Source organism: Bactrocera neohumeralis, chromosome 3 (assembly GCF_024586455.1).
Source record: "Bactrocera neohumeralis isolate Rockhampton chromosome 3, APGP_CSIRO_Bneo_wtdbg2-racon-allhic-juicebox.fasta_v2, whole genome shotgun sequence".
NCBI lineage: Eukaryota > Metazoa > Arthropoda > Insecta > Diptera > Tephritidae > Bactrocera > Bactrocera neohumeralis.
The window spans coordinates 70,787,625-70,805,628 of record NC_065920.1 but is presented as its reverse complement, the minus strand read 5'-3'; the positions used below and the strand labels follow the sequence as shown (position 1 = coordinate 70,805,628).

The window sequence follows — 18,004 nt, the reverse complement described above, 5'->3', positions numbered from 1 at the left end:
GCGATTAATACCCGAAAAAGACAAAAACTGACATTTCTCAGTTGAATGTGGTGTTGCGTTGCAACAGGTTGTCGGTCACAAAGTACTGCAGAAGTTTTAAATGTGTGTCTATTCCACAATACCAATTGCTACTGAAAAGGTCTGCCATTTTCAGGGCGCTGATCGACATATTCATTTGATCTGCTGTGATGTTGAGCGCCGTGAGACATGACTGTCGCTAGCAATTACCCACCGTAAACACGCCGGCCGTTGTTTCCTCCTGGGTATTAACAACATCATGGAAATTTTAATATACGTATCTATAACTTGTTTTAACTTTTCGGTTCAAAATGTAATCCTATTTTTGCCAGCTCGACCTTATTGCGAACAATTTACATAAAGAAAAAATTATAGGTATTTTACTAGCAATTTTTATATCATATGTATATCATGATTCTAGGAAATCACCGCCGCCCATCGAAGCTCTCTTGAAAAAGGTGATTTCGATGACTTACCCAGCAGCCATCATTTTGACGATAGAAATTCGATCTCCTTTTTCTTTCTTCTAGAATAAATTGTTCAAGTTCGCCTTTCTAGGGCTCTCGGCGGACATCATCTATTCAGAGAAAGGAAAAGCGTGAAAAATGCACACAAAAGTAAATATACAAGTATATGATCTTATAACTAATTGATGTATTTATAAATAAAAGCAATCGCTTAGAATTTTTCTCTATAACAACTAAGACTATATTAATAAAATTTTTTCAGTAAATAACTTTAAATTCTTCCAAAGAAAACTGAAAATGCATTCACGGCACACACACACAAACATGTTGACTTCAGCGCATTAATATTAATAAATTAATTTCTCTATTTTCCGTTTCCCGAAGCAGCTATTTACATATTTGTCCTATTTTCAGCAGAAAAATTACAGTTATTTTTAACGTTTATTTACCTGTTTCGCATTTTTCTATATATTTATTATTAATACTGATATTTATTGCTCTTAACCGTTAATCATTTATTTATAGTATTGCTGCCAACAATTGAGCGATGAGCAGACGCCAACGGAATTTGAAATGCAAAGCTGAGTAAAGCTTGGAGCTAGTGAGCTACAAAGAAAAATGAAAAAGGTATAAAAATAATTGCAATGAAAATAAATATTAAAGTGAAATTATAAATAAAAGATAAGCAATTTTAAGAAGAGCTAAGGAAAAAACGTGTTAAACATAAGCAATGTGGCAGCAAATTACAGTTATGTACATACATAAGTGATGTTTATATGGCAAGCAATAAAATGAAAGTGAAAGAGAAATAAGTGATTTTGTGCAGATTTGTGTGAAAACAAATTATTTGCTGGAAATTAGCGATTTTTAAAATTGGTTACCTGTGAATAATTAAAGAAAAAAAAAATTAAGAAGATTAAAGAAATTAAATTAAAAATTAAAAAAAAAAAATAAAAATGTTAAACAAAATTAAGATAATTAAAAAATTAATTAAAAATTAAAAAAAAATTAAAAATATTAAAAAGTTAATTAAAAATGAAAAAAAATAAAAATACTTAAATAAAATTTAAAACAATACAAATAAAAAATTTTAAATACAGTAAAAAAATTTAAAATATGAAACAAAAAGCTTAAATAAAATTAAAAAAATTAAAAAAAAATTTTAAAATTAAAAAAAATTTAAAAAATTAATTAAAAAATTTAAAAAAATTAATTAAAAAATTCAAAAAAAATATTAAATTATTTTGGTGAAAAACTACGTGTTTACTGTTGAAATAATGCCCTAAAATGCATTTCAATGTATAATCCCAAATCAAGTGTCTGCTTAAAGTTCCTGAAAATCACGCATACGCCCTGGTGCACCAACACTTGCTTGCATATATGCTGTTCCGTAAACACGCTGTGAGCAAACAATAAAGAGCAACGGCAGCGTAGCATGTGAGCCTGCTGGGCAGCTAAGCAACCCTATAAGCAAACGCTTCCTTCCAGCAACACACGTCCCCCAGCAGGCAAGCAAGGTGGACTATTATATCTACTGTATAAGTATCATATGTACATACATACATACATACATACATACATAATACATACATATAAAGAAGTATAGGTTCTTGTTAGAGCTTTAGTGAAAAAACTGTTGTTGTTGTATTTTTTGTTGCGCAGGAAAGCTGATAAAATGAAATAACGGCATTTTTGAGTTAAAAAAAATTAAAAAAAAACAAATTTTTGAAAGAATTATATTATAAAAAATTAAAAAAATATTATTATTAAAAAATAAAAATATTATTATCATAGAAAAATAAAAATATTATTATAAAAAAATTTTAAAATTAAATAAAAAGTTATCAAGTGCGAAATGAAGTTGTGAAAAAGTAAAACAAAAGTGAAGAAAATAATATTTAAGATAACAAAAAAGAAACACAAAAGCCACAAAAATTGCGCCACAAGCATTTATGCGGCAGCTTTTAAAGTAGTCTACAAGTCGCCGCTAAGCCCTAACGGTAAATCCATCAGCGCAATTTGAGGACCAGTAGAGGAAGCAGCAAACTTCCGCAGTCAGCAGCTGCCTTGACGCAGAAAGAAAGGAAAACAACCGAAACCAAAAAAATAACAACAACAATAAAAATAACAAAAAATAAACTAACAAAAACAAAAATAAATAAATAAAATAAACATTACGATCTTTCAACATCACTGGCTCCAGCTACATTCAATACATAGAAAAAAATATATAAATATATAATATAATACTAAATAACAACAACATTACCCGCAAGCATCAAACGGCGTAACAAAAAAGCCAAATCAGCAACGAAAAAGTTTTTCAACTGTTAAAAAGTTTCAGCATACGTTCCAACGTTTTACGAAAAGTGAGTACATTTTTATAACTACACACACCTACACATGCAAGTACATAAAGGATTACATATACATATGTACATAAGTCTGTATGTAAGCATTATGGGTGCGATAGGCACATCAATAGCTCTCAATCTAGCTTAGCTGAAGTTTTTCTACTTCCAAAGTATTATCTAACGTTCTTTGACACACACACACACATACATGCATACTTGAGAGCCTACATACACACACGCACACACATGCAGACATGTGTTTGTGCTAAGTTGGCTTTTTCCTGTGGCATTTTTCTTTCCTTCTTGTTGCGGCATCCTTCAAGTTATCCCATCAAATCATCGATCAGCGTGTGTAAACCCATTAAAATTCAATTAGACGCAATAGAGGTAAATGAGAAAATTTAACAAAAAGCGATGGGTTTAAAAATTCGAAGAATTTAACAAAAGTTGCTGGAAATTGCACACATTTACCGCCATTAGGGAAAATTGCGAAGCATATTAAGCTCAAAACAAGTTTATTGCGTAATTTTGCCAGCACTTTTGGTACTTTGTGTAGTTATTTGTATGAGGTATAATTTTAATTTATTGAAATATACATATGTAAGTATGTACGGAAATAAAAATCAAAGCGTATTTCGTTATAATTACATAAAAAAAAATATTTTGATAAAAAAAATGTCGACACAGGTGGCAACACCCAACAAACAAATTTTTCGTTTTCTTAACACTTACTGAAGCATTTGAAATAAAAAATTTATTTTAATCTTTTATTTAAAAACAATTTTGAAAAAATATTATCTTATAAGGTATAACTAGGAAGTTTTTTTAAAAAGATCGAAACAGGTGGCAATACCCAATAAAAAATTTCTCGTTTTTATTAGCATATTCTGATAAGCAGGTTTCATAAGCATTTGAAATAAAAAAATATTTTGATGTTTTATTTATTTCGATTTCAAATTTTGAAGCAATTGGCAACCTTACCAAAAAAAATTATAATCTTATAAGATATAACTTAAACATTTTTTTTAAATACAGATTAGTACATAAATCAGTTGCTAACTTTAGTGTATTCATTAAATAATATTTTAATCGAAACAGGTGGCAACGCTCCTCAACTTAATTTCATTCTACTCTGAACAGTTCTTCAATATCTCTTATACCCAGTGATAATTAATCATTTATTTTATTATCTTATCGAATTCAAATTTTGAAATTCAATTGGCAACCCTACTCAAATAAATATGGGTGTATGCCTTTATCAACAAAGTTATAACTTAATTTTAAATCAGCGGCTATTCTTAAGCTTATTTGGTTTGTTTCACATGTTGAAATTTTTGGTTTTTGTTTTTTTTTCTAACAATTTCTATGTATTGAAAATATTAAAATGTTGGCAACCCTCTTCAAAGAAAATATTTTCAACTGTAGACGTTAGAGTTTAAGTATTTATTCGTCTCATAAATTTTATCAACGAAACACATTTCGATTTATAGGTGGCAAACTGTCATCAAAATACTTTCTAAAAGAAATTGAACGTTTGGCAACTCTCCACATTTTTTTTTCAACTGTAATTGTTTTAAATCTCTTAAATCTCTGTATGTGTGTAGTCTTTATTTTATCAATTTTTCCATTTAAAAATTTCTCGACTTACAGTTGTCAAAAAAATTCCTAAAAAAATATTTTAATATGAGAAATAATATGAAAATAATTTATTAAAATGCCACCTATTTGCAATATTTTATTTATTACATACATTTTTTTCCGAAACCTCTATAGTTATAGTGCCATATTGTTAAGCTTTCTCCACTTTAATTTTTTCACTTTTACTTTGTAAACAGGTGGCAACCTCTCTCAGAGAAATTTCCAACGAAGATTTTTTCTTAAATCTGTTAGTTTGATGCCCTCAATGTAATATTATTTTTTCATCAAATTAATTTACATACATATGTACAATATTACAATGTTTGTATAATTGGCAACCCTAATCAAATTTATTTTCAATAGAAAAACATTTTAAACCTCCTTAATCCTTGATAAAATAGTTATACTATATTAAAAGCTTTACCTTTAATACTATGTTTTCTATTTTACTATAAATTTTTATAAATTTTGAATTGTTGGCAACTCTAGACTTAAAATTTACTTAAATATCTGCCTTCGAAACTGCTTTAGCTTTTTAGCGAAATATCTAATAAATAAACTTATCTTTCCCATTTCAACGACTTAAAATTTTTAATAGGTGGCAACTTTAAACATAAATAATATGCATTATTTATTATTTTTAATAAACAAGCATTTTAAACATCGATATAATGATATAAAATAATTAAATTATATTATATATTTTTTTGAATCGAAAATGTTAATTAATTGGCAACTCTCTGCAGAAATAGTTTCAAATGCGTGCTTTTGTATGTCCCTTTAATTTGATATCTTTATAGAAACAATGCATTTTTCTAATCCTTTATCTTCTCAATTTCATCAACTTACAGTTTTTATAGGTGGCAACGCTTAAGAATGAATGATATTATTTTTTAATTATTTTTATTATAACGTCACATTAAATCTTGATAACTATATTATTTTATAAGTTTTAGTAAACTGAAAATTATAAATAAGTGGCAACCCTTAAAAATAAACAATATGCCTTCTTATTTATTTTTTATATAAAAACCTTGACTTTGATTTAGACCTTGAATTAGCTTGAAAAAAATAATTATATACATTTGAATAAAGAATTTTATTTATCTTATTATTTTAATGAACTGAAAATTATAATTAATTGGCAACTCTTCAAAGCAAATTTATTAAAATTTGTGCTTTCGCAAAGCGCTTTTGTTTCTTATCCGTATAGAAATAGATAATTTATCTAATTACATAATTATCTATTTATTTATCTTCGCAATTTCATCGACTTATAAATTTTTATAGGTGGCAACATTTAAGAATCAATAATATGCTTTCTTAATTATTATTCCTATAGAGACATTATACATATCGATGAGCTATAAAAAAATAGACATAATATATAAAAATTTTAATAAACTGAAAATTTTAAATAGTTGGCAACCCTTCAAAAAAATATTTTCGAATATGTGTTTTCGTAGATCGTGTTTTTTCGCGTTAGAAAATAATCAATTTTAATAAATTTCGTAAAATAAAATGTTTATATGTGGCAACACTTTAGAATAAATATTTTAAAAAATATGCTTGCTTAAACCTCTTACTCACTGTTTCTTACTTTTTGCTACAACATTGTCTATAATGGCATCATCGTCTCGGTGTAAAGCACGAAATCTCAACTTCTTAAATTTCCGCTATGCGAAGCAGCTCGTAAAATGGAGGTGTTTTAAGTGCCTTAATTTTAATTATGCAACATAAAAACTTCGCGCACTAAAAGTTAACGAAATGTGATACAAAAGGACGCACAATAATAAACGAAACTGACGCAAAGCAACGCAAATGTGGCGAAATAAAAATATTTTTGTTGCCTGATTAGAATTTTAATTATGATTTCGTGGTTTCTGCTTCACCAAAGAACATTTCAAAATAATTAAAGTTAGGTAAAAGCTAATGAAATGCCGCTACTTACGATTCATTGCAAAGAAATATGAAAAAAGTTTGCTTATAATTATAATTCCTTGCACAACAATACACTCCAAACCACGCTACTACCCTCCACTCATAATAAAAAAACATTTGACGCCACAAAATTTAAGAACAAAAGGCTCTCGCCCAAAATTCTTTTGAATGAAGCGCACTGAAATCGCCGAAAAACTGCCAGCAAAAATGGATTGAAAGTAGAACACTTTAAATTTGGCTGCAAATAGGTATGTGCATTTGTATGTATGTGTGTAGCACTCAAACAGCACTGCAAGGCAGCAAACGACGGTGCAGCAGCTGCCAGACAGCCTAAAAGTATGCCAAACTCAAGAGCGCTCCTCAAACGCAAGCCTTTTATTCGGTGTTGCAAGCAGATAAATATGCCAAATTTATCTTAGTTGAATGAATTCGTGTTTTTGGGGCAAAAGATACATAAACTTACAGCATATTAGTATGAGAGCCACGGAATGAAATGAAAAATATTAAATGTACCGTAAAAAGTTATTTTGTACGCGTATTATTTATAACTTGTGGTACTAAAAAGTTTTGAAATGCGAGAAAGGAAATTAGAATACTTGATTTTATATTAAAAAAATGTTGTAGTAAAATGTAGAACAAAGCTTTTAGTACGCCATTTTTAGGACAAAATTTTGGAAAAAATTTTAGTACACAATTTTTATTGCAAAACTATAGAAAACATTTTTAGCATACAATCTTTAGTAGCAAGAAGTTTCTGCATAATTTTGAGTACAAAAGCTTTTAGTACTAAATTTTTAGTACAAAAATTTAGAGTACAAAAGTTGCGATTTTTTTAATAAAATTTAAAAGAAAGCCTTTAGTATACAGTTTTGAGAACAAAAGTTTTTAGTACTAAATTTTTAGTACAAAAATTTTGAGTACAAAAGTTGCGATTTTTGTAATAAAATTTAGAACAAAGCCTTAAGTATCCAATTTTTAGTACACAAGTTTTAGTAGAAAGGTATATGAAAACATTTTTAGCACACAAACTTTCGTGTCAAAAATTTACTACACAATTTAAAAAAAAAATGTTGTGTTTGTAATAAAATTTTGAACAAGAGTGTGGAAAACATTTTAGTACACAATTTTTAGTACAAAAATTTGGAAACAATTTTAGAACACAATTTTCAGTACAAAAATTTTTTACTACTAAATTTTTCAGTACAAAAATTTTAAGTAAAAAGAATGTTGTTTTTGTAATAAATTTTGAACAAAGCCTTTAGTATACATTGTTTGGAAAAATTTTTAGCACATTTTCCAGTAACACTACACAATTTTACATACAAAAATTTTTAGTACTAAATTTTTAGCACAAAAATTTGGAAGAAATTTTAGTACACAATTTTTAGTAATACATTTTTTGTTAAAAAAATTTGTAGAAAAACAATGACTTTTTTATTATTGTACAAAATATCATAGGTAAAAAATATTTTTGAAAACTTTAGTAATAATAAAAGTATTTTTAGTACAAAAACGTTAGTACAAAATTTTATATATTAATATTTTTCATGCGATCAAATATAAATTTTGTATTGTTTGTATAAAAATTGTTTTGGAAAAATTTAGTATAAATGTTTTAGTACACAACTTTTAGTACAAACTTTTGTCTTTAATGAATATTTCTCAGAGAAATAAAATTTTATTTCAAAATTCACAAATAATAGATAAAAAATATATTTTTTAAGAGATTTCTGTAACTTACTTTAAGTATGAAGCCATTAGTACTAAATTTTGCGTATCAATTAATTTAATTTGTCTCTATTTATATATAGTTGCGCTATCTTCGACCAAATATATTACGAAACAAATTTATTATTTTCCTCTAAACTTTTAGAACTAGTTTCTGAAAAATTTTTAACAGGAGTATTTAAGTTTAATGTTTTTTACAAAATTTTTAGTACTAGTTTTTAAAAATGTTTTTAGCAGCAATTTTACTTTCAAATTTCTACACGCACTTTAAATAATATTCATTAATTTATGTACTAAAAACTAGTAACGATTAGCTGAAAGCATTCTCGGTTCGTTTCTTTAGTACACTGTCTTTTTTGCTATTGGTTTTTAAATTACTTGTTTTCCATATATAATAATTTTTAGTACTAAATTGAAGTGAACAGCAATTAAGTTTTCGATTTAAAGCAAATTTTTGTATATTTCTTGGACACGAAATTGGTTTTAAACCTAACTGTTAGTACTTAAAATTTTCTTTCCATATTTTTCAAGCGAATATTTACATATAACTTCTTTCAGCTTTTTGTTGAAAAAAAAGCAATGCGACAATGAGGCATATTCCTTGTTCGAGAAATTGTGTCTGACCTACATTCACTATGGTTTTATGCGATTTTAGAACTAATTTTTAGTACCTTAAATTTATTTGTGCTAAATTTATTTTCTTATAAGGTTAATGTAATCATTATAAACTTATTAAACTATGTCTAGAATTTTTACTAATCTGTTAAATAATTCTATTATCTTTTATTTAGCACGTAAACCGAAAATAGTACTAAATATTATATAGAATTGTAAGTAATTTTTTTGTTTCGAGAAATAATTTTTTTACCTTCTTTTTATTCCCACACATCAAGAAAATAATGCGTGGTCAACGATTTTCGTCGCCAGAAGATGCTGTTGAAGCATTCAAAAACCATGTTTTGGAGGTGTCTCAATCGGAGTGGAAAAAGTGCTTCGAAAATTGGTTTGAGCGCATGGAAAAGTGTATAAATCTTGATGGAGAATATTTTGAAAAACAATAAAACCATTTTCGTTGATAAAGATTCCTATTTTCATTATTAGGCCAGAAATATATATAGCAGCCTCCGTATAACATTTACTAAAACCAAGCCCAATAATTTATAATCATAATTGTTTACTAAAATTTATTAACTGTTTGAAAATTTTAGTACAAACTACTAAATGAAAAAAGATAAACCTTCTCTTCTTGAGATAAAATCTCAATATCAACATTTAGTTATATTTTATTAAAAAAGTTTTAGTACAAAAATTTAGTACAAACTACTAAATGAAAATAATGTAGACATTCTGTTCTTGAGATAAAGTCCTAATAACAACAACATGAAAAAAATTTGGATCTCTTTTTTTCGAGGAAATGTCTCAATATTAACATTTAGTACTAATTTGTAAATAAAAATTTTAGTACGAAAATTTAGTCCAACCTGCTAATTGAAAAACATTCGGACCTTCTCTTTTCAAGATAAAGTCTCAATATCCACATTTAGTACTAATTTGTTAACAAAAGTTTTAGTACTTAATTTTAGTACAAACTGTTAAGTGAAAAAACACCTATTGTTTCAAATAAAGCCTCAATAAAAAAATTAGTTAGCTTTAACAAAAGTTTTAGTATTTAATTTGTACAAACTGTTAATGAAAAAATCTATTTTCAAGATAAATTCTTAATAAATTTTGTCAAAATAAAAGTTTTATACATAAATAGTATGCAAAAATTTTACAGTTAACACCTGTTCAAAGTTTTAGTACTAAATTTGGTCTAACTTGTTGTACAAGTTGCTTAAAGTCTAAACAATTATTTAAAACATAATGCATGTCATTCTGTAAAAAAATTTTAGAACTAATTTTTTTAATAAAATTTTATGAAATTTGGTCTAAATTATACATTTTAAAATTTATTTAAAACATAAAGCAGTATTTTAAAAATAAATTTTAGAACAAACAAAATATTTGCACATTTTTTTTAGGAAAATTTTAGTATGTATTAAATTTTTATTTTATGCATTTGTTTCCATAAAAATAATTTTAGAACAAAATCCACACATTTTTTGAGCAAAATTTTAGTAGTTTTTACCCACTTAAGTAAAGTGGATGTTTGACGACTTAGCTCGGCCTTTAGAAGACCAATTGGGGAACCACCTGTACTAATATTCCCGCACTTTATTGTCTTTTCTCTGCACTACACTTCAACAATACAAATCAGAATTTTGTACTAAACTCTTTTTCACTGCTTCTTTTTGTGCTAATAACTTTTTTGTTTTGAAAAGTTTTATTTGTGCAACGTCCAGAACATTGTCAAGATACCGTCGTCCTTTTCTTATACAATGCTTTGCTTTTGCATTCGCATTGGAGACGTTTTTATAGGCTCGTCTTCTACTACCTTCTAGCAGCTTCTACCATAATCATTACATGGCGTCGAGTCTGCTAGCCCGCTGCCTGCTAAGTCCTCATGTCAGTCCTTTTCAATTTTACTAGTCGGCATATGCGGCCCGTATTCCATCCATCCATAGTTGAACAAGTTAGAGTTTGACTCCACAAAGTCTCAGCTATTTTTTTTTCAATAATACAAGTATTCTCGATTAAATATCTACAAGTAGCCAGAGGCATATAAACTCTCACTTTTTTTGTGTTTAGTTGCAAGTTGGTGCCTGGTCTGACTATTTCAACTGTTTCACAGTTATCAGTAATATGGTACACTGGAGGAAATATCGATAGTGAGACCGGAGAGTCTGTTAAAATTCGTGTCAAGCGCAGGCGTCCTAAACGATGACTACTCCTTTTGGATTTAGCAGGTGAACTCCATCTGGTATCGCAAAGGACCAAACTATGCGTGGCTTATTGCCCTACCAGATTAACCTAATCTAACTTAACCTACCAGTAATGTCACTATGTCTTGGAACTCATTCTTTCAGTAACTTTGACGAAACGCTAAGAAACTTAAGTGATTTGGACCGGTTGGGCAATTGAAGAAGAAGTTCTTGTATATAGTATAAATACATTCATTGTTGGGAGCACACTTTTTATCAGTACCACAGTTCTCCGCTTGGTACATACTGCAGTGGTCTGCTAGACGGAAGGCGATTCTGTTTATCAATTTTACTGAAAAGACACCAACTGCCACTCCATTATATAGTTTGGACACCTCTTTATATATGCTTATCCCTGCGTACCTACACCTGTCCATCTCCCCATTTTTCCATTCTGCTCTAGAAGCAAGGTATTCTTGGTTTCGATTTTATAGGAATGTGAAAATCCTTTATTTTTGTACTAAAATTGTTTTCGATATATCATTTTGTGCAAATAACTTTTCTGCCATGAAAACCTTGCAATTAAACATTGCTATTCACTTCACGTTGAGTTACAATTAGCATATTTTTAGGCGCTCTTCAATATAATCCACACTTAAAATGTGCTTCCGTCCAAACGCTACCAAAAAGTGAAGCACGTATTGACTTTGTATTGAATACAACTTCAAAAATTAATATGCAAAAAAATTAATTTCTCTGCAAAGTGTATTTTTAGGCGCATATCAGTTGCCGGCGCAGCATAAACATAATAAGCAAAGTTTGTGAAATAAAGTTTAATTAATTTACGAAAGTAACAAAATATACCAATGAGTTTGAGGGGTTTGGAGGGGTGCGCAGGGTATGTGTGCGGTATATTGAGTGTATTACGCATACATGGGAACACTTATATTTACATATGTATATATGTATGTACATATGTACATATATATGATAATCGGATTAAATTTGGTTAGACCCACACAACCATATATACAACAATTAAATATAAGTTAGCAGCACATTTTAATAATTTCATAATTAAAATTCAAAAGCGTGTAGGTATGCTGCTTTGCTTTTGTATGTGTGTGCGTGTGCGTGTTTTTCGTTTTTCAAGCATACAAAACTCACGTATAAATATTTAATTACCTTGAAGCGGCGAAACTAAGTAGCTGCAAGGTTTCAAGCAAGTCACGCACGAACGCACACATACACATTTATGATTTTCACTTTGTATGTGTGTGTACATGTGTTTATGTGTAAAATTCGCTTATGTATGCGTGTCGGTGTGTGAATATTAAATATGGAAATCACGCAATTTGGCTTTTATGGTCGGCGTTCCGCAAAAATCTGCGCATAGTTTTAGGCGCGTAAGCGCATTAAAACTCACACACACACAAATCCATGAAATTGTGTTGTTAACAAATGTGCCAAACAAAATGAACGATGGGTGCCGCGCGCGTATTAAGTCGTCAAGTTGTAACGCTGTCGTTTTTATATTCACATTTCTAAATGCGACAATGTCACGTTAGCGCGCCTAAAAGCATGCTGTGCGCGAAATAAAAAATTACACAAAACAACAAAAAAATAAGTAAACTATGAAACCAGGCAACGCAGGAAATAAAAATATGAATATAAAAGAAGTGAGCAGTGAGTAAAAGGCATGCCAGCGCTAACAAAGCGTTGCTAATTCAAGGCTTCTTTTTCCTGCTTGCGACTTTTTTACACGGAAATGTCATTTGCTTTCTTTTCTTTGTTCTTGTTGTTTGTCATTACATATTTTTGGTTATTATTCTCGTGCATTTGGCGCAGTTTTAGAAATTTTCGGCACGCACAACGTGCTACGCGTGGTCGCTAATGATGATGGAGCTGCTAAGTGAGTGTATATGTGTACACTAGGGAGTGCTTTATTTCTCAAGTTGATATTTTTTTATGTTGTGATAGTTGATGTTTCAGTTTTTACTTTAAAATAAGTTATCTAAAGTAAAAAAGCACATTATTTTCGATTTAAACGGTGCCTAAATCACATTTCTTCCATGTATGTATATATCATGAGATTTTTAGATATTTTGCGCTATGAAAGTAAACCTAGAATATTCGAAAACCAATATTCTGCTACCTAATTGTTCGCTCTACGAAAAAGCTCTTAATACTTTTTTCCATTAAACTATTATTTTAAAAGTTATACGCAGTTAAAGTTATGCTACGAGTGTACTGAGCATTCATAGCTGCTAGGTAAACTATATGTTGCTCATACGACATGTTGTACTACATATATGCAGGCTTAATAGACTTGATATATGTATAAATTTAGCTGCGTAGAACTTTTAAGGTAGTGGTTATATGAAAAAAATTATAAAAAAATTTATAAAAATAAAATATAAAAATTTATAAAAAAAAATTATAAAAATTTAGAAAAAAATTTATAAAAAATTATAAAAAAATGTATAAACAATTTATAAAAATTTATAAAAAAAAAATTATAAAAGTTTATAAAAAAAAAAATATAAAAAAATCATAAAAAATTTTCTACAAACTAAATTTTATATTAGAATACGTTTTTTTCAAAAGTTGTAGGTTTACTCATATCATGCAAAATATCAAAAAATCGCATGATACATGGGAAAAATAGCATGCTATACAAGGCACGATTTGAATTGAAAAAAAATTTACTTCACTTTGAATAATTTTTTTAGTTCAAGAAATGAAACATCAGAGATTAAAAAAAAATCAACTTGGAAAATAACGCACACCTTAATATTTATGCACATACAAACACCAACAATATATACATGTATATATATAAATAAAAAGAAATAAATAAGCAAAAATATTTCTGCTTCGTTAGTCAAATTGTTGTGAGTGCGCTTAGCTAACTTTTTTCTTAATTTATAGGTGCTACATCCAGGTGCGTACATAATGTAATATTTCGACCTTTGGTAGGTAGTCAACACCCCCAATATTTGCACCGTTTACGTTTTGGTCAATTAAGATTGCTTTCCAGCCAAGTGGGCGGGAAAATATGAGTGCCACATTAATAATTAACGCTTATTTAAATAGATGAAGACAAATGGCTTGCCTACTTTCAGGCGCTGTGAAATAATTATATGGAAATTGGGATTTGCTGGGAATAATGTGAGAAATTTGGAGACATTATTGTCACCTGGAAGAGAAATATTTAATGGATGAAATATTTTTCATTTAGTAGAATAGTGTTATTCAATTTTTGTGGAAATTTGTGCGTATGTTCTCACAGATACATATACATACATACATACATATGTATGTAATATATTAAAAATAAAATTGTTGCATTTATTATTAATAATAAATAGCAATTTAAAAAAGTTTTAAGCAAAAATATTTACACAAAAATTTTTATGCATAGGGTTGCCACATATTTCATCGCAAAAAATAATATAACGTAAAATAAAATCGATGTTTTTAATATTAATAAAGTAGTAATGTAAGAAAAAAAATTTACATAAAAATATTTACGCCTAGGGTTGCCACACATTTCTTCGCAAAAAATAATATAACGTAAAATAATTTCAGTTATTTTTTCAAAAATTAGCTTGCGTTAAATAAAACGTGTAAAGGTATTGAATTTACCGTTTTCGTAAAATAGAGTTGCATATTATTTTTTTACACATTTTTTTTTATAAAAAATTTACCCAAAGTTGAGGAATAAATTATGATCATACTGAACGCAAGTTAAATTAGACGTTATGTTAAGTACTAAAAAAATTTGAAAACGAGTTGCCAGATGCTAAAATGCTGTCAATAAAATCAACAATTGATATCAATATATGTATTGCTTATGTCAAAAATTATTAAACTAAAGCAAACGACATTTCAGAATTTCAGAAAAATATAAAACGAAAGGTTGCCACCTTTTCAACTAGAAACTTAAACAAAATTTTATAGAAAAAATGAAGACTGAAAAAGCGAGCTAAATAACTCTTAATGATAATAGTATTGAGATCAACGGAAATTGAATATTTTGGTAGTACTTTTAGTACTAAAAAGATTAAAAATGTTAAAATTTATACCAATATATTACTTACTTAAAAAATTATTAAAATAATGCAGACATAATTTCAAAAAAATTTAAAATATAATAAAGGTTGCCACCTTTTTAATTAAAACTTATTTAAACTTTATAGAAATTATGAAAACTGAAAAAACTCTCAATGCTGATAGTATTGAGATCAAGGTAATTTGAATTTTTTAGCGCTTTTGGCAGGCGTTGCCAGATGGTAAAAGGCATGTTGAAAAAGTCTAAAGAATATTGTAAAAAATAAATTCATTAAAAATTTAATTTTTAAAAATAAACAGTTTTGGTGAGAAAACCATAACGAAGAGTTGCCATCTTTTTTTTTAAATTTCTTAAACATCTTTGAACCTGAAAAAGGTTGTTTAGAAAGCTTGAAATGATAATAACATTGATCGCAAGGCAAATAAAATATTTTAATACTGACTTATTTTTTTGGCGTTGCCAGAGACCACAACACTTGTTTATATTAATTTATATTATTAGTTATATTTATTATATTTATCACGACAAAAAGTATTAAAATAAAAAAAATTGCTATGAGAAATAAAAAATTTTTTAGTCAACAATTGTATAAGAATTTGAATTTCACAGAAAACATTAAAACTGGAAAAATCATAATAATTTCACCAGAATGTGAATTAAAAATTCTAGTTCTGAACTATATTCTACAGGCGTTGCCAGATGCTAAAGCACGTTTAAAATAATCTACGTCATATTATATAAATACATTAATAACTAAAAGTAAAAATAAAACAATGACAACGGCTTGGAAGTTAAATACTCAACGAAAGGTCTTATTGTTAAGTTGCCAAACAGCGTAAAATGTAATAAAAGTTTGTGTGTAAAAATTTTAGCTATTTAAATTGCTACAACTCGTAATTCGTAATTTGTTTGATGAAATCAGTATTAGCGGGGTTGCCACCTTACTTTTTTAAATAAAATTTTAATTTTTTTTTGTAATTTTAACGGCAAGCATTGTAAGTACATATTTCGATTTTCGTAATTTTGAAATTGGTATTAGTGGGGTTGACATCTTACTTTTTATAAACATTTTGTAACGTAACACAACACAAAATTAATTGTGGTACAGGTTAACAATTTGGTAAAAATGTGTAACAAGGTTGCCATCCTTTTTTTTAATAAAATTTTTTCTTTTAAAATTAAAAAGTTTGTGAAAATATGTAACAAGGTTGCCACCTTTTTTAAAACAAAATTTTAATTTTTTTATACTCTTCTGTTTCATTATAGACGACGTGTGGTCATTAAACGGACCAACAAAGTTATATGGCTTTAAGTCTTTCAGGGTTGCCATCTGTTTCATATTTTTTAATAAAATTTCAAAATTCTCAAACTTGAGACCATAGTAAAAAATGTATGAAATAAAAGTCGTTAAAGGGAATAGCCAAATTTTCGATTTTTCTTCAGAAATGTGTGAACCTTTCTAAATTTAATGGCTATCTGATTTTTCTAATTTCCGTCTCGCCTAAGTTTTTTCTTTACTTTTCAGCCCAGTCCAATTTTTTTGATTAGAAAGGTATGAATAATTAGCATTCTTGCTTGCGTAAGCTGCGAGTTCTATTTGAATGTTATGAATATTTAATGAGCCAATTGCGAATGGGCGTGTCGTCTGTGTTTCATGACAAATAAAACACACGCAATGTACGCACACGCAACAAAAACTAAAGGGTGGTCCAAAATAAAAATACTTTTTTTTTACAAAATTGCTTTGAGTTGGGTAAGATATTGCTTCTTTTGACACAATTATAACAGAATTTTCTGTACCACAAGTAAAAAATATTATTTTGAGCTTCTGGAACACCCTGTATCTATGTAAAATTAGCAGCATTCATAAGAAATTTTCTCATAGAAAAAATATTCATATCAAATTTTTTTTGTTAATTTTTATTTTTATATAAATTTTTTTTTAAATTATTGTTTTAAAAAATGTAACCAAAAAAAGTAAAGAAAGAGTAAAAACTACAATTTTTCTTTACTACTTAACGAGCATACAATATTTATCAAAGAAAAATTTTCCAAATATACCTGTAATCAGACTTAATACTACGTAGCCCCTAAATGTATGCTCCACCTATTTAATAACCAAGTTTGCGAAAGATTCAATAAAGCATACAAGCTTACATACAAAGCGTGTAGAACTTACTATTAAAACTAACAAAGCCAACGAAGCGAAAAGCGAAGTAGAAGACATAATCAAACTATCCTTTATCAATACAAACAAACAAACTTTCATGTAACTAAACATGATGTTAGTGCTCATATTTCACATTCCACTTCGGCTGACGCCGAATGTCGACATTCATAATTGCATTTGATTGATGAAGATATTCAGCAGTTTTGATTGGTTTGTTCAATGGCCGTTGGGTATAACTAAAAGAAAGCGAACATAGTGGCTTGGGCTATATTTGCAATAGACAGTGTCACGTTACAGGCACATAAGAAGTATGAGTTATAAGGGTTGGAAATGGTTATAACAGGAAGTCAAACTAGTTTTCGGAAGTTAATTAACGGTACTCGATTCAAGAGCACATATTTTGTTTTGGGTGAAAAAGTTCTATTTTTTTATGTTACTGGTGATGATCCTTCTCAATTAGGATGCTGTCAAATACTGACAGAAGTTTTCAAGAATAAGAAAAAATTATGTTTCCTTCAGACCGTCAAAAGTTTGGATTCAGGCATAAACAAAAAGAAGATACCGTTAAGTTCAAGTTTAAGTTGAAGTTGAAGTTTAAGTTTAAGTTTAAGTTTAAGTTTAAGTTTAAGTTTAAGTTTAAGTTTAAGTTTAAGTTTAAGTTTAAGTTTAAGTTTAAGCTTAAGTTAAAGTTTTAGTTAAAAGTTTAAGTTTAAGTTTAAGTTTAAGTTTAAGTTTAAGTTTAAGTTTAAGTTTAAGTTTAAGTTTAAGTTTAAGTTTAAGTTTAAGTTTAAGTTTAAGTTTAAGTTTAAGTT

At 28.0% G+C, this 18,004-nt stretch overlaps 1 protein-coding gene across 1 annotated transcript in view; it reads left to right on the top strand.

Moving 5' to 3' along the window:
• Nucleotides 1–2,283: 2,283 nt before the first annotated feature.
• LOC126753024 (gamma-aminobutyric acid type B receptor subunit 1) overlaps nt 2,284–18,004 on the top strand; it is a 499,314-nt gene continuing 483,593 nt past the window's right edge. The window contains exon 1 of the mRNA XM_050464123.1: nt 2,284–2,854. The gene's annotated coding sequence lies outside the window, so the exon portion shown is untranslated. The remainder of the gene's footprint in view (nt 2,855–18,004) is intronic.